This window comes from Colossoma macropomum, unplaced genomic scaffold, assembly GCF_904425465.1.
Source record: "Colossoma macropomum unplaced genomic scaffold, Colossoma_macropomum, whole genome shotgun sequence".
NCBI lineage: Eukaryota > Metazoa > Chordata > Actinopteri > Characiformes > Serrasalmidae > Colossoma > Colossoma macropomum.
In genome coordinates, this window is record NW_023494810.1 from 32,560,233 (window position 1) to 32,574,439 (window position 14,207).

The 14,207-nt window shown below is 38.6% G+C and overlaps 1 pseudogene; it reads left to right on the top strand.

The window, feature by feature from the left end:
- LOC118799417 overlaps positions 1 to 14,207 on the top strand; it is a 41,237-nt pseudogene that overhangs the window by 3,755 nt on the left and 23,275 nt on the right.

The window sequence follows — 14,207 nt, forward strand, 5'->3', positions numbered from 1 at the left end:
ATATATTACAAAGTAAAATATCTGTTTTTTGAACAATATACCGCACAAGATAGACTTCTATGAGGCTAATACACCACGGCCAGTCCGAAAACAAGCACAACCATCGGGTAACGTTAGTTAGCTGGCTTGCTAACTACATTAGCGCCATTAACAAGGTCACTCTTAACGGGTTTAAAAGGTTCAATAGGGGATAAAAGTACTAACCCTGTTCCAGTAACATCTGTTAAACAACTTTCAGGTTGGACCCTTCAAATATCGAGGTATTTTAAAGTCAAGTCACAAGATTTCTCAGTGCTTCTCAACTTCGCTGTCATCCTAACCCTCTCGCTATTGCGCTCTGAAACGTGACGTAAAAACGTGACTAAAGTAGGCGGAGTTATCCAAAGAGTTTACAGTGATTGGCTAGTTTAGGTCAGACCATGTAGATGATTGGTCGTTTTTTGCTTAGATTATTTCAGGGAGTTGGATCAATCGGCTCAGCTCACCAATAGGAGTCGGCTCTTTTGGCTCCCTAACAGCTCTTCGTTCAACAGCACTGTCCATTTTTATTATTAGCCAAGTTAACAATATTATCTATCATTTGTTTTTTCAACAAAACCTTCATCGAATTTCTAATGACCAAAAACTGAATAACGTTTGTTATAAAAATAATAAAAGTAAGATGCTGATAAGCAGTCAGACTGGATCATTTTTGAGAGGCATGACTCACAAGACAATCCGATGAAGAAAATGCATGCAAAACCATCAACAAACAGGTCGGAGTCACAAAGTAGAATATCTAGCGAGGCCAACTTGGAAACACAGTCAAGAACTAACTAAAACAAAGCAGGTGTTGGGAATAAAGGTGCTTTGTTTTAATAACAGCTCCTCAATGCGAATCGGCTCTCAACATTGACCTAAAAAGAGCCGACTCCCTCGCGAATGACACACAGGTGCTACTCGTCATGAAGCTGTAGTAGTGCAGCCTGGTTCAGCTATTACTATGCTCTGATGTTATTCTTTTATTATTGCATTAATAACGTAATATATTATTATTATTATGTTAAAGTATATCCCACATTCACTGTGTGTGTATTTTGACCAGGTTATTTCCTCAGCAGAGTTTGTAGGGCTGTAACGCTGGTTAAGCTGAGCTCATCTGGTGAATCAGCATCTCTGTGGCAGCCCACGCACTGTCACTCATTTCAAATTTAAATCTCAATGGATCCAACAGTCGTTCAGCTCCCTGCTGAGTAAATAGTTCTGTTCTTCCTTTTATTCTTAAGCAATAGAACATGAGAGGGAGTGTGTTATCGCGAAATAACATCACGCGATAACACACGACCTTGAGCGTTCTATTGCTTTTATACAAAAGTTAAATAAATAAAGTAATAAATTAATAAACTGGGCCGTGAACGCGGCGTTTAATATGTTTTAATGTTCGCAGTTCCTTCACCAAATCATAGTTCCTTAACAAGCAGCTTGTTGCTACGTCAGAGTAACGAACTCTGCTCACTCGCTGCACAGCCGGCAGTTCGTTCTCCAGGTCCACACAGACCAACTTACAGTTTGGGAAATTTAGTGTAGTCTCATCTTCAGAGTCTGACCAAAGTAAGAAGTAAAAACGTTCAAATTGCTTGAGCGTCTCCTACAGCTGTCAAAGTCGTCGCTTGGTCACAGCGAAGTGCTACAGTGTTTGTAAAAACCTGTGATATTATGGCGAAATAACAGCACAGTTTGAACGCTTCTCAACCAATCAGCTTGCGTGGCCGGAACTAACTGTTGCATGATTAATATTAACAGGCTTACAACGATTTAAATAATCAGCTTCAACTCAACAAGGTGTTTCCTGTGTAATTATTGTCATTTTAGTCTGTCAGGCTTGCTGATGTTGAAAGGCATTGTTTTTCTTTTATTATTTTTCGTTTTTGTTATCTTCCATCATCCCCAATTTCGCCAGCTTTTTTCAGAATTCAGAATAATCCTACCGTTGAGATGTAAACAAAGTCATTCAGGGTGGTTTGGTGTGAAATGGTTCATTGTAGAGACTCAGATCTCTTTACAGTGGTCGTGATAGGAACCAGGAGTCGCCACGTCTCCAACACAAATATCCATTTTATTTACTATCCAAAACCACCAGTGAACCTACACGTGTGTTCTGAGTTTATGTATATTGGTGATGGTATAAGAAAAAATCTGGAAAAACATGTTTGGGGACCATTTTGCCTTAAAACACCCAACACCTCTCCAAGTGATCTAAAATATTATGTTACTGGTAATATTTTAGTATTTTTAGAGATGTAATTTTTGTATTCACTCTTAATTTCCTAAGTAATCTGCCCAACACTTTTATATAAGAAATCAAAATAAATACTTCAAATTTACAGTTACTCTAATTCTTTAATTGTCGTCTTACTATGATAACCTGCTTTTTGTTTTACCACATCCTTGCTGGAAGTGCTAGTTTGCAGTATGTTTCAAAAACTGAAACAGTAAAATCAGCATCTAAGACACCAGACATCACAGAAGTAGTAGTTAAAAAAAATTAAATTTGCACATTTTCATTGTTTTCTTTTTCATCACAGCAACAAGACACTGACATCTACAGCTTCCACATAAACTCCACAGTAACCAGCCGCTACGCTATAACAGTCATCACAAGCCGTGTGGCAAATGGCTTCAATGAGTCCAAAGAAGTCCATTTCCAGGTCGAGATTCCCAAGAATGCTTTCATCAGCAAATTCAGAATGTGAGTGAATGTGACACAAACACAAACACAAAAGTGACCTGAGACATATACTGCTCATATGGTATACAGTAGAGTATTTAAAGAAGCACTAAATAATATGTTATATAAGTAATGCATTTTATTTCATGGCAAAAACATAATGTAACGATACTTAGAGACATTTTCCTAATACATGATATGCATCACAATATTTAGTTTTTCTAAAGTTTGATAAGTTGGAAAAGAAAAAAGAAGCCAGATTAATGCCATAAAAATATACGATCAAAAACTATGAATACAATGATTTGTACTCATACAAATACAAATAGCCCTAAATCCTATTAAACAGAACTAAATCTGTGTTCTTTAAGTACTTCCAATATTCAGCATGTACTCAAAAAAGCATAAGTGACAAGATTTATCACAATAACAATAAATATTGTTTTCACTTAAAATTTCTATGATATATGTAAAATTATCTTTCTCAGGAACATAGAGAGGAAGATATATGATGGAGTTGTGAAGAAGAAAGAAGAGGCTCAGCAGCAGTACAGTCAGGCAGTGTCTCGGGGAGAAAGTGCCGGATTAGTCAGGTACTACAACAGAAAAGAATTTACAAAAAAAAAATTATAGTTCTTTTTACATTCATGCAGCTTGGAGGATAAAATCTGTTCATATTACAAATATACCTGAACATTATTATAAAACTTCCGTCCTACCATTTCTTCTACAACTCTGTTTACAGAAGTGTTGGAATGCTGTGCAAAATGTAAATTAAAACAGAATGCAATGATGCGCAAATCATTTAAAATAAAAAATAGTACAAAGATGTCATGCCTTTCGCTGGCGTAGCAGAGACTAACACTCCTCACTCCGATCAGGACTCCAACTCCCAGAATCCTCTGGGTAGTCACATGACCACGAACTCTCAGCAATCCACCCTCTGGGTGACCTGATTATTGATTGTTGACACCTGTTATTGGACTATATATATATATATATATATACACACACACACACAAATATATAGAAACAAAGCACATGCGACACACACAAAGCCAAAGGTTGAAAATGAGAAATTTTATTGTTTTTTGGAGAAATATATGCCCATTCTGAATTTGCTGCCAGGAACAGGTTTCAAAAAAGCTGGCACAAGGGCATGTTTACCACTGTATTGCATCACCTATTCTGTTTTTTTTTTTCCACCCAATTTAGTCGTATCCAGTTCCACTCACTAGTTAGTATTCTCCCAAACAAACAATGGGAGAGTGAAGGCAAACACAAGCTTTGTCATTTGAAGCACTACTACATATTTTCAAACCGCAGCAAACGCAACTTCACTGGACAGCTGAACGTTTGGAGGACAACACTAACCGCCAGTTCTGTTACATCAGCTAACAGACACCTGCGCTGGCTAGCAACTGCAGGTTGCGCTCTCTTGGACTTCCAGTTCTTCTAACAGCACTCTAGAAGCATTTGGGAACTGGAGACACTGCTGTAGTTTTGAAAGTGAAATGTTTTCCTGTTCTTGCTTGAGACAGGATTTCAGCTGCTCAACAGTTCAGGGTCTCCTTTGTCATACATTTCATTTCATAATGCAGCAAATGTTTCACTGGGTCGTTAAAGGCCAGTTTAGTAGTTTTTCCAATCAAGTATACACACTTAGAAAAGACGATTCTTCAAGGGTTCTTTAGTAAAGAAAATGCCTTTATATAGAACCATTAACAATCAAAGAACCCTCTGCATGATTACAGGGTTCCCTGCGTGGTGAAAGGGTTCTTCATATTGATGGAGAATGTGATGATGGTGCTATACAGAACCTTTTTGAAAAGGGTTCTATACAGCACCAGAAACAGTTCTTCTATTGTTATGATGTCAAGGTTGTAACAATAGCAGAACCCTTTTTGGTGCCGTATAGAAGCATATACAACACATTTGGCATCAACCTGAAGAAACCTTTCACCATGCGAAGAACACTTTAATCATGCTAAGGGTTCTTTGAGTGTTCATGGTTCTATACAGAACCATTTTCTTTACTAAAAAACCCATGAGGAATCATCTTTTCAGTGTTGTAGGGTTTAAATGTTTGCAGATCAACTCTTGTTGGTGGTCATGAGTGTTTACAAAAACAGACTTGATTTCAAGGAAAGACTGATGATCGTACACAAGGCGAGTCGATACACCGCAAACGGAGAGACGAAGAAACAGTGTACACACAGCAGGTAGGAGTAAGTCCTCAATAGCTTTTACAGTTTACAGTTAGTCCAAAATGCAGCAGCTCGCCTTCTCACAGGCACAGAAAAGAGGGACCATATCACCCCCGTCTTGGCCCCATCTTTTATCAGTTAACCCTTGACTTATGTGTTTTAAGCGGGCTTGTATGTTATGTTATGATGTAACCCTTTGTACAGCACATTTAAATGTCCTTTATAAATAAACACTTATTTACTGGCACACCACTGCATATTGTTTTTATTTACATTTTGCACAGCATCCCACTTTTTATGGAAACGGGGTTGTAATTAGCACATACATAGCAAATGTACTAATGCTGTGTGTCCTCATGTGTCTCAGCTCAGTAGGAAGGACTCTGGAGGAGTTTAAAACCTCAGTGACAGTGGCCGCTTTCAGTAAAGTGACCTTTGAACTCACCTATGAGGAGCTGCTAAAGCGACGCCTTGGCAAATATGAGCTACTCATCAATGCCCAACCAATGCAGCCTGTACGAGATTTCAAGGTACTGTAAGGAACCCAAAAGACAATAAGCACAACTCTGATATTTAGTTTTAAACTTAAAACACCAATTCCAAATCTTTCAAGTCAGTTTTCACTATGATGATGTCAAAGAACGTCAAAGAAATTTGCAGAACATCAAGTTTGTCTGCTTTCTGGAAATAATCTGAGAGCCACATTAAACCTGTGTCTCTGTTAGATTAACGTGTACATTCACGAGAGTTCAGGTATCTCCATTTTGGAAGTGAAAGGAGGGCTGAACACTAATGAGCTGGCCAATGCTGTAACCACTACATGATCTGGTGAAGAGGTGAGAATTATATGCTCTAGTAATACTGTACTGATCTTTTTACATCAGCATCTAATATGTAACATATCTGAAATGATTTACCCCTTGTGTGGTGTTCAGGTCTGTGGGGCTCATTTTCAATGCTTACCAAAAGATAAAAATTTGATTTATTATTATTTCAACCTCAGATTCTTGTCCTTTGCTCATTTTCTGTGAAGAACATATAAAATAACCCATTTTCAGTGCCTTCACTCTGTTCACCCCACACACATTTATATTGCACATGTGGTGTTGGGTGAACCCGCAGGGAATAAAAGTGTGGAGGTGCTGCGTCCTTCACTCTGTTCTCCTCCTACACGGCCTGCTGTTAGTGTTTGTGTGAGAGCGACGCTGCTGCCACTCATCTGCGATAAAATGCGCAGTTACGGTGAAATAAGATAAGGGCATTGGGGGCGCTGTGTCAGTAAAATATCTTCGAAACGGGATGCTGTATCTCGGCTCTAAAGTGCGCAACACAGCACGAAAGCCCTGATTCTCAACAACTGAGACGGGGGTAAATCCTTGGCAATAAAAGTTGCGATAGAGTTTGTAATTCGCCTCCGAGTTGGGTGGAAGCTTTGACATTGTTTGCTTGGTGGTCCTCTGGTTGGCACCAAGTACAGCCGGACGGAAAACGGGTGGAAAAAATCAAAACAAAAGTGCCCGTTTCCCTCCTCAGTGTATACTACTCAGTAGTCAACAATACAATGCTCTTCACACAAAATATAAAGGCAATTTCTGATGTTTTGTAAATTTAATAGTACAAAACATTATAAAATTGAATGCGTATCTATGTGTACATTATGTTACATATATAATATGTTAGCTGCGTACCTGATTAAATGGAAAAAGGATGAGTCTTAACCATTTGATGCCTTATTTCAGGCGTGGGTGAACTTTCACCCCACTAAGGAGCATCAGACCAAGTGTGAAGGCTGTGCAGAAAATGGACTGAATGGAGATCTGATCATAACCTATGACGTAGAGAGACTAAACCCCAGTGGAGAACTGCAGGTAGTAAATACAGAGTCTGTATTTCACACCTAATGCAACTAACACTGAACTTGTTGTAACAGAACCTTATATCTCCAAAATGGAAACTTTACAGGAGAAGGAAAAAACATTACTTTACTTTTAACGAAAGTCAATGGAACCAGACTTTTTTCAAGTAATTTTGGGTCATTTCTTTTGGTCCGTTTATCATGAAATTTGCACACAATGTAAAGAGCAACAGGTATTTTCAAATTATGTCAAAAACTGAAAATGACAAAAAGGAGATACAAAGTTTAGTTCCGACAGCAGATATATACACGTGTACTATATACATATACACACACACACACACACACACACACAAGGCAGTGTGTATATATGTGTGTGTGTGTGTGTATATATATACATACATATATATATATATACATATATACACACACACACACACACACACACAAAAAGGCAGTTTGCAAGTAGACAGTTTGTGTTATATATAAAATGTGGGTGTCTCAGGCACAGTGGTGTACAAAGGTTTGAACACTCCTGGTCCAAAAACCATCCCCTACAGAGACCACACTGAAATATGACAATTTTCTGCTAATTTTAGTGCACGGATTGAGTTTAACATATTGCAAGAAACTAAAACATAAAATATAAGTGTGCCATAACTTTTGCACGACACATTTTGTTTTATTTTTTCCCAATATGTTAAATTCAGTAAACAAACAGTAATTGTGCATTAAAGTATAGAGAAGTGTCTTTTCTGTATGGAATGTAACAAAACATGTCATTTGACCGGGGTGCTCAAACTTTTGCATACAATTGTAAATACAAGCAGCTGAAAAGTTGACCCATGCCTTTTTCAGGCCCTTTTCCGGTTTATTCCTTCTTTCCCAGCAGACATCAAATGGCTACTTTGTCCACTACTTCTCACCAACGGATGTGCAGCGGATACCAAAAAATGTGGTCTTTATCATCAGCCGAAGTGGCTCCATGCAGGGCAGGAAAATGCAGCAGGTGCAACTATAAAAAGAACCAATGTTTTTTTGTAACTTTGTGTTTTAACCTCCATTTTTCATTTTTCAGACAAAACTGTTTTATTTTGGTTTTATTCTGCACAATTCTCATGAATGTGAACATGCCACTGTATATATAACTAAAATGCATTTGCTGATGAAGTTTTTCGCTACAGACCCGTTTGGCGATGCTTAACGTTTTGGGAGATCTTGCTAGTGACGACAACTTTGGGCTGATCACCTTTGACAGTAATATAAAAGTCTGGAAAACTAAACTCCTCAAAGCCACAGAAAAGAACCTGGAGCAGGCAAAGAAGTTTGTAAGGAATATTCAAGCTCGAGGAGGTAAAATAGCTTTTATATTTGATCTTGAACGAGATAGATCCTTTAAAAAAAAATTAAAAGAGGCCTGGGAGATATCTAAAATTAATTAACACAAAATTTTCTGGGTAAAATAAAAAGTGATTATTGTTAATAACCAATACATGTGGTCTGCTGCAGCTTTAACCTTCTTTCTATTCTGAATTTATATGCTTTTTTGAACACTAACCATTTTAATTATTTTTTTTACATATTAAATCATATAATACTGACCTCCCATCATCTTTTAAAGACTATTTCACCTGTCACTTCACTAGATGTTGCTACTAACGTGCATTCATGAACTCCTTCTGGTGAAGATTCATGGTGACTTGAATGCTAACGGCGCTCCTTGCTGGAGAAACTTCAAACTGCAAGCGTATCCCAAAGCCACACCCCTACATGCTTTACATATTTGAAAACTAGCCATTGTTATAGCGCAGTCACTCTGGTACATTATGTATGGCTGTACAATAAATCATATTTTTTACCTTACTGCAATATGGGTTTCCACGATAAACACATTGTTAGAGCAGCGATGACAGAACACATCAAGTTACCTCATACATGCAGCATCAGAGAGACGTCACGGACAACACCAACCATTAGAACTCTAACGAGCGCTTCTCTGCACTGCGATTGAACGATTCAACTAAACAGCTAAATACACTCCATGCTGAACATACATGCACAGCTCAAACACTCCGTCCTGAAAAAGCCTGTAAAAATGCATTGAACGTTAAGATTATTCTCACAACCAGTACTGTTTTAAGTGTGCGAGGCAGTAATGACTGTCACAACACACACATTTAATAACTAAACATAAAAAATAAATAATTACATAAAATAATTTTTTTTTCAAGCTTGTGTACCTATGAAAAAATTAATATATATGTATTTGTTTTTTATAGCTTTCATAGAAAAAGCTGTTGAGGTAATGCTGACTGTTTCTCAATCTTTCAGTATACAAAAACTCTGCTTGCAGTTCTGATGTAAGAAGCATTTATTTTCTTTTTTATTTGCAGAATAGTAAACTCTGCTTTTGTAATTTTGTATTTTGCTATTTGCTTAAAATACAGGTTTGTTGGATTTCTGTTCACACACCCAAAATGAAGATCTATACTTGCATCACATCCAGTCAGAGGCACACTATTTTAATAAGAATTCATCACTTCTCATACTGTCATCATTATATCCGGCAGCCTTATTGAACTTCGTATTTTATGTCGATAACAGCCCTAATGTGTACATTTTATTTAACACAATTTGTTACCTTTCTCTGATGTTAATTCCTGGCCGTACACAGGCATCAGAACTTTCAGTACTTCTAAAAGATCGATGTTGATATAGTGTGGTTGGTATAGTGTAGTGGGTAACACCTCTGCCTTCCATGCTGTAGACTAGGGTTCAGTCCCCTGCCTGGACAAGCACCCTACACTATACCAATAAGAGTCCTTGGGCAAGACTCCTAACACTACCTTCACCTACCTGTGTAAAAGGATCAAATTGTAAGTCGCTCTGGATAAGAGCGTCTGCCAAATGCCATAAATGTGAAATAAATGTTAAAGCTAGCTGCTCTAAGGTCACTGCAGCCTGTCACACTGAAGCAAGTTCCAAAGCACATCAGCATTTATTTTCGGTCCCATTCACTCAAGCTAAACTTAACGTATAATGTAATGTAAGTAGAAGGTGAACAGCCGGTGTATGGGTAAAGCTAGCACTACAGTGCATAGCAGAGAGAACTGACAGGCAGCTTCTTAACAAATCTCTCTGTATGTCGTTCTCTTGTAAACAGAAAAAAACGACTACAGACCACTGTAGTCGTGTCATTTTGTAGTCGGCGCCATGTTCTTTTGCCCATATTAGGAACTCCGGGTCTGAGCTCCATTTCTCTATAGCCTGAATGAATAGCGTTTTCGAAAAATGACCTCTATCGCCCCCTGCGTTAAATAAAAATGTTCAGAACCTGATACGTTTTGTCCTGTGAACATTCTTCTCTCGAATACCACCTCATGGAGGGTTGAAAGGCATGGTATGAGGGGGTTTCTCTATTTCCGCTTAACAGCTGAGTAACATTAACTTATTTTTGCTGTTTCACAGAACCGACAGATGAGTATTTTGTCGTTTGCTAATGTTTGTGATAGCTAGTCAAATCTGCTGCACCATTTAAGGTGAAACGGGAGCATTCAAACAAGAAGATGTGAAAAAAGAAACTAAATTCAGCCTCGTAGTTTTAACACGGGTAGCATTTTTAATAAGGAGTTTTAGTCTATCAAAATATCCTATCCAGAGGTTTTATTTACCAGTAATTAGGCGCGACAGTAGAAGATTTTGATAAGGTAGCACAGCTCGTCAGAGCACCGACACAGCCCGCCTTAGTTTCGTGTAGCTTAGTGACATCAAATTGATGTGCAGTAGCTCCTCCTCTTCCAAACATGCCGATTATCGCCTTTAAAGCATCACAAGTGCTTGTCAGTCATTGATGATATCCGATATGCCTTTGATAAAGCACATACAATCTGTCATTCAGCTTCAGTTCCTGTCTATGTATTAAGTTAAAGCTGTCTTTATTTATTTAGTTATATATATATAGCTTTTAAAAGACAAGTAACCCAAAAGTATTGGAAAGTAATCCCATTACGCTACTTTAATATAATAATCATTTGAAATAGAACACAGGTTACCATTGTTTTCTGAAGAAGAATATTTTTCTTTTTTTTCCCCTCAATTTTCTCCCAATTTAGACGTGTCCAATTCCACTCACTAGTTAGGTCTCCCCCAATCACACACACTACCAGCGCTAGCAGGGTGAAAGTTAGCACAGGTTTCCTCCGAGACCTGTGAAGCACCACCACTTTCAAACTGCTGCTAACACAACGTCACTAGACAGCTAAACGCGCTCGGAGGAGAACACTAACCGCCAGCTCTGTTATATCAGCTAACAGACGCCTGCACTGGCTAGCATCGCACTGAGTGATGGGGGAGACGGGGGGGCCATCCTTCCCACCCAGAGAGAGTGAGGACAACTGTGCCCTCTTGGACTCCCGGCCATGGACGGCTGTAGCATCACCAGTGATCAAACCCTCCAAGTCCGGCTCTACACTGTGAACTCTACACTTTAATACTTATTCGGACATTACATGTCAACACTACTTCTAATTCATGTTGTCTGCTAGATTATTAGGACAGCCAGCTCTGCACTGTGATCAACACAACATCACATCAAAGCTCATCGTATTTTGTACATGCTTGTAGTGGCATGTAGCTTGTGGTAAAAAAAAACTCTGAAGGCAATGACTGCATGTCTGTACGTTTCTCGTTTGTGTGACACATAATAACCTTACTTCGAATATATGAGAGTCTACAGTGATAATATAGGAGCAATTGGCAGTGTCCAAGATGCAGAAAGTGGATCTCAATTATCTCAAACATTGTTCGTAGTTAGTATTTGTTTAAATAGCAGATTCTTTTTCCCCATCAGGCACCAACATTAATGCTGCAGTGCTGAAAGGGGTGGAGTTGATCAACACAAACCAACGAGAAGGCTTTGCCTCCATCCTCATCCTGCTGACTGATGGAGATCCAACATCAGGTACAAAAACACTGATATACAGTTATACGTAAACAAGAGGATCCACTGTAAAGCGTTATGTGGCCACAATGTGTGCTCTCAGTGAGTGTGAAATTAAAGCTTTGTTTTCATTGGCTGCAGCTGATCTTGTTAACTGTTCACTGGAGCATCTACTAACTGCGCTGTGCTCACCAGGTGCAACGTGTCAGGAGGGGTTTGAAAGGAACACTAAAACAGTGGAGCTGTCCACAAACCTGGGACAAAAGACAAGTTCACTGATGAAGAGATAGCAGAGATTATTAATTCCTAACTACTAATTCAAAAACAATTATTCGGGGAAAAAGGTCAATGATGTAAAAGTCCTGACAGCTGTCATAAGCTACGTTACACAGCAGGTAAAAGTGGCCCAAATCCAATCTTCTTCCTCATATGTGACACAGATGTGTGCCTGCGCGTCAATGTGGACAGCAAAAACACACTGAATCTGACATTTTCAATTCCAATTTGAAACACTTTCATATGTGGCACTGAAATCCGATACGTATCCAATCTGCGGCAATCCGACTCAGTCTGAACAGCCAGATCAGAATTCATGTGATTTTTACCTCAAACCAACTCGACATTCATCATCATTTCGCACTGCCAAGATCTCATAAACATTTAGGCTGATGCTTCTGTACCAAAAAAATAGAAAACCGCTCCGTGTTCAGAGAGGTTTAGAAAGAAACGACAGAACGCAGCCGCAGGAGAACGAGGCTGCAGCGTCAAGAAAAAGTCTGAAAGAAAAGTTTAAAGAATCTGAGGATGCGAAATAAAGAAGTGACCGTGGCCGAATAATGTGCACTTTTTACGGCGAGCTCGAACACATTCTGGGTGATGAGCACAGCTGTCAGTCAGTGAAGCTTCATGATGGCTCCTGTGATGCAGATGAAGGTGAAACTGAAAGCTCCGGGAGCGACTGGCACTCTTGGAAGTCATGATTGTTTATCTCTGGATAGGCACGCCATGTGAAGGCATGTAAAGCAACGTGACGCTACGTGAAGCATTGTTCTTTTGTTCATACTGATGTCGCATACAGATCACATTTAAAAGGTAATGTGAACAGCCAAAAAAATCGGATTTGGGCCACTTTTACCTGCTGCGTGAATGTAGCCATAGTGATATTCCGTTGGTGAATATTGTTTCAGTGCAAGCTCAGGGCTCATGTTTCTGTCTAGCCGCTGTGTTTGCTGCTCTTGGTAAAGAATTGCTTCTGAGATACTAGTTTACACCTGTTTTTAAGATGTGGAAGAAATACCACTCAGACATGCTTGCTGAAAATTTTGTGAATGGAACACATTACGTAAATCAGCCACATCTCCACATCACTTACCTCCTTCAAATGGATAAGAGTCAATGACAAATAGCCGATTTCAAAATGAGAATTTCAGAAATTCTACATTTAAAAAAGCTTAAAATATGTTTCAAATGTACTAAAAAGGAAACCTATTCACTGTGTTGACATTCACAACTTTTATAATGGTATAAACTCTCTTTTTAAAACAGGATCATCAATTATACCACCAGGAAAATGGCGGGTGATACAACCCCACAGTAATGGGAAAAAATTAAATTAAAATCAAAAAGTTATTTATGACTGCCGTCTTATGACAAACTAGTCTTTGTAGTTGGACACCAATATAAAACTTTGTCTTTGAACTTTAGGTCTGCGTGGGACCATTTTATTTTAGTTTCTGTGGCCATCTGAGTGTTTAATGCTCATTCTAATTAAAACCAGTTTAGAACTTCTATTTAGAAAGATTTTATTACGTTTTGTTGTTTTTACTGATGGGTATTATTTATATGTCAGTTATCCCCACATGAACGCAGACCTCTACTTTAGGTTATACATTTTTTAATAAATAAATAATTAAATTTTCGTTACAGTAAAACCACATTTACATGGTTTTCCTTGGTCACACCACATGACATGGTAAACCAAATCAGCTGAAGAATGACTCACTCAATATATGTGAAAGGGCTACTAACCTTGTCATTGCAGCATGAAGCTCACTTTAGAGGTCTTCTGTATGATGCGACAGACCGCCCACTCCTTCCTAAAAGCATGTCAGAATAAAAGTCTTTTGTTTTTGGTTGTGCTGTGTGACATTTGATGAAATCAGAATCAGAACTTTACAGTACAGTTTTTATAACTGAATTACTTGTTATAACATGTTATTAAATAGGGGTGCGGGAAAAACTCATTCTTAGATGCATCGCGATGCGGACGTGAACAATTCTGAATCGATTCATTTAACGTCAAAAATCGATTTTCTAAATATTTAAATTTATAACGGAATGTTGACGGAACGCAAAAGGCGGAACTGGAAGTGGGAAAGTGCAGCGCCCAGACAGTCTGTGGCGGCACATAACAAAAACACTACTGGAGGAGAGAAATCCGACCAGCTCCCTCTGCATTAAAGCCAGGTTAGGTCAGGAGTCACAACACAAATGATAAGA